Source organism: Syngnathus leptorhynchus, unplaced genomic scaffold (assembly GCF_054491065.1).
Source record: "Syngnathus leptorhynchus isolate UIUO unplaced genomic scaffold, UIUO_Slep HiC_scaffold_96, whole genome shotgun sequence".
Taxonomy (NCBI): Eukaryota; Metazoa; Chordata; class Actinopteri; order Syngnathiformes; family Syngnathidae; genus Syngnathus; species Syngnathus leptorhynchus.
The window spans coordinates 37501-41942 of NW_028232063.1; positions in this window are offsets into that span (position 1 = coordinate 37501).

Genomic DNA, 4442 nt, shown 5'->3' on the forward strand with positions numbered 1-4442 from the left:
TCCATAGCACCAGAGCTCCATAGCTCCATAGCTCCAGGGCTCCATAGCTCCAGGGCTCCATAGCTCCATAGCTCCAGGGCTCCATAGCTCCATACCTCCAGAGCTCCATAGCTCCAGCCTGGGTGGCTGGTGGCTCCATAGCTCCATACTTCCATAGCTCCAGTCAGAGAGTTGGCGAAAATTGCACTAAGTGCGAAAGCCCATTCATTTACAACGGCGTGTCCGCCAGGCGGCGACATTTCCCCGTTACCGGTGGCTGCGTGGCGGGTGAGTGACAGAGCTTATCCGAGCGGCTGGAACTCTGCGCCGGCGTGGTCGAGCGTGAGGCCCCGGCCCTTTGGCTGCCTGGTACCTAAAACACTTCCATTGATCCAGCCACGGAGGGTGCTGGCTGGTGGCTCCATAGCTCCATAGCTCCATAGCACCAGAGCTCCATAGCTCCATAGCACCAGAGCTCCATAGCTCCATAGCACCAGAGCTCCATAGCTCCATAGCACCAGAGCTCCATAGCTCCATAGCACCAGAGCTCCATAGCTCCATAGCACCAGAGCTCCATAGCTCCATAGCACCAGAGCTCCATAGCTCCATAGCACCAGAGCTCCATAGCTCCATAGCTCCAGGGCTCCATAGCTCCAGGGCTCCATAGCTCCATAGCTCCATAGCACCAGAGCTCCATAGCTCCATAGCTCCAGCCTGGGTGGCTGGTGGCTCCATAGCTCCATACTTCCATAGCTCCAGTCAGAGAGTTGGCTAAAATTGCACTAAGTGCGAAAGCCCATTCATTTACAACGGCGTGTCCACAAGGCGGCGACATTTCCCCGTTACCGGTGGCTGCGCGGCGGGTGAGTGACAGAGCTTATCCGAGCGGCTGGAACTCTGCGCCGGCGTGGTCGAGCGTGAGGCCTCGGCCCTTTGGCTGCCTGGTACCTAAAACACTTCCATTGATCCAGCCACGGAGGGTGCTGGCTGGTGGCTCCATAGCTCCATACCTCCAGAGCTCCAGAGCTCCATAGCACCAGAGCTCCATAGCTCCATAGCACCAGAGCTCCATAGCACCAGAGCTCCATAGCTCCATAGCACCAGAGCTCCATAGCTCCATAGCACCAGAGCTCCATAGCTCCATAGCACCAGAGCTCCATAGCTCCATAGCACCAGAGCTCCATAGCTCCATAGCTCCATAGCACCAGAGCTCCATAGCTCCATAGCACCAGAGCTCCATAGCTCCATAGCACCAGAGCTCCATAGCTCCATAGCACCAGAGCTCCATAGCTCCATAGCACCAGAGCTCCATAGCTCCATAGCACCAGAGCTCCATAGCTCCATAGCACCAGAGCTCCATAGCTCCATAGCACCAGAGCTCCATAGCTCCATAGCACCAGAGCTCCATAGCTCCATAGCTCCAGGGCTCCATAGCTCCATAGCTCCAGGGCTCCATAGCTCCAGGGCTCCAGGGCTCCATAGCTCCAGGGCTCCATAGCTCCAGGGCTCCAGGGCTCCATAGCTCCATACCTCCAGAGCTCCATACCTCCAGAGCTCCAGAGCTCCATAGCACCAGAGCTCCATGGCTTCAGAGCTCCATAGCACCATAGCTCCATACCTCCAGAGCTCCAGGGCTCCATAGCTCCATAGCTCCATAGCTCCATAGCTCCATACCTCCAGAGCTCCATAGCACCAGAGCTCCATGGCTCCATAGCTCCAGCCTGGGTGGCTGGTGGCTCCATAGCTCCATACTTCCATAGCTCCAGTCAGAGAGTTGGCGAAAATTGCACTAAGTGCGAAAGCCCATTCATTTACAACGGCGTGTCCGCCAGGCGGCGACATTTCCCCGTTACCGGTGGCTGCGCGGCGGGTGAGTGACAGAGCTTATCCGAGCGGCTGGAACTCTGCGCCGGCGTGGTCGAGCGGCTGGCCTCGGTAGTTGAGGTACCAGGGGTGGGGCAGGGAGCTCCAGGCGGGTCTTGTGAGAGAGTGAAGCCGAGCGGCTGGAACTCTCGGCCGGCCTGGTCGAGCGGCTGGCCTCGGTAGTTGAGGTACCAGGGGCGGGCTGGGGAGCTCCAGGCGGGGCTTGTGAGAGAGTGAAGCCGAGCGGCTGGAACTCTGGGCCGGCCTGGTCGAGCGGCTGGCCTCGGTAGTTGAGGTACCAGGGGTGGGCTGGGGAGCTCCAGGCGGGGCTTGTGAGAGAGTGTAGCCGAGCGGCTGGAACTCTGGGCCGGCGTGGTTGAGCAGCATGCCCGCGGAGGTGGCTCTTCCATAGGCAGGGAGGGTGCTGGAGCTCCACACTTCCATAGGCAGGGAGGGTGCTGGAGCTCCACACTTCCATAGGCAGGGAGGGTGCTGGAGCTCCACACTTCCATAGGCAGGGAGGGTGCTGGAGCTCCACACTTCCATAGGCAGGGAGGGTGCTGGAGCTCCACACTTCCATAGGCAGGGAGGGTGCTGGAGCTCCACACTTCCATAGGCAGGGAGGGTGCTGGAGCTCCACACTTCCATAGGCAGGGAGGGTGCTGGAGCTCCACACTTCCATAGGCAGGGAGGGTGCTGGAGCTCCACACTTCCATAGGCAGGGAGGGTGCTGGAGCTCCACACTTCCATAGGCAGGGAGGGTGCTGGAGCTCCACACTTCCATAGGCAGGGAGGGTGCTGGAGCTCCACACTTCCATAGGCAGGGAGGGTGCTGGAGCTCCACACTTCCATAGGCAGGGAGGGTGCTGGAGCTCCACACTTCCATAGGCAGGGAGGGTGCTGGAGCTCCACACTTCCATAGGCAGGGAGGGTGCTGGAGCTCCACACTTCCATAGGCAGGGAGGGTGCTGGAGCTCCACACTTCCATAGGCAGGGAGGGTGCTGGAGCTCCACACTTCCATAGGCAGGGAGGGTGCTGGAGCTCCACACTTCCATAGGCAGGGAGGGTGCTGGAGCTCCACACTTCCATAGGCAGGGAGGGTGCTGGAGCTCCACACTTCCATAGGCAGGGAGGGTGCTGGAGCTCCACACTTCCATAGGCAGGGAGGGTGCTGGAGCTCCACACTTCCATAGGCAGGGAGGGTGCTGGAGCTCCACACTTCCATAGGCAGGGAGGGTGCTGGAGCTCCACACTTCCATAGGCAGGGAGGGTGCTGGAGCTCCACACTTCCATAGGCAGGGAGGGTGCTGGAGCTCCACACTTCCATAGGCAGGGAGGGTGCTGGAGCTCCACACTTCCATAGGCAGGGAGGGTGCTGGAGCTCCACACTTCCATAGGCAGGGAGGGTGCTGGAGCTCCACACTTCCATAGGCAGGGAGGGTGCTGGAGCTCCACACTTCCATAGGCAGGGAGGGTGCTGGAGCTCCACACTTCCATAGGCAGGGAGGGTGCTGGAGCTCCACACTTCCATAGGCAGGGAGGGTGCTGGAGCTCCACACTTCCATAGGCAGGGAGGGTGCTGGAGCTCCACACTTCCATAGGCAGGGAGGGTGCTGGAGCTCCACACTTCCATAGGCAGGGAGGGTGCTGGAGCTCCACACTTCCATAGGCAGGGAGGGTGCTGGAGCTCCACACTTCCATAGGCAGGGAGGGTGCTGGAGCTCCACACTTCCATAGGCAGGGAGGGTGCTGGAGCTCCACACTTCCATAGGCAGGGAGGGTGCTGGAGCTCCACACTTCCATAGGCAGGGAGGGTGCTGGAGCTCCACACTTCCATAGGCAGGGAGGGTGCTGGAGCTCCACACTTCCATAGGCAGGGAGGGTGCTGGAGCTCCACACTTCCATAGGCAGGGAGGGTGCTGGAGCTCCACACTTCCATAGGCAGGGAGGGTGCTGGAGCTCCACACTTCCATAGGCAGGGAGGGTGCTGGAGCTCCACACTTCCATAGGCAGGGAGGGTGCTGGAGCTCCACACTTCCATAGGCAGGGAGGGTGCTGGAGCTCCACACTTCCATAGGCAGGGAGGGTGCTGGAGCTCCACACTTCCATAGGCAGGGAGGGTGCTGGAGCTCCACACTTCCATAGGCAGGGAGGGTGCTGGAGCTCCACACTTCCATAGGCAGGGAGGGTGCTGGAGCTCCACACTTCCATAGGCAGGGAGGGTGCTGGAGCTCCACACTTCCATAGGCAGGGAGGGTGCTGGAGCTCCACACTTCCATAGGCAGGGAGGGTGCTGGAGCTCCACACTTCCATAGGCAGGGAGGGTGCTGGAGCTCCACACTTCCATAGGCAGGGAGGGTGCTGGAGCTCCACACTTCCATAGGCAGGGAGGGTGCTGGAGCTCCACACTTCCATAGGCAGGGAGGGTGCTGGAGCTCCACACTTCCATAGGCAGGGAGGGTGCTGGAGCTCCACACTTCCATAGGCAGGGAGGGTGCTGGAGCTCCACACTTCCATAGGCAGGGAGGGTGCTGGAGCTCCACACTTCCATAGGCAGGGAGGGTGCTGGAGCTCCACACTTCCATAGGCAGGGAGGGTG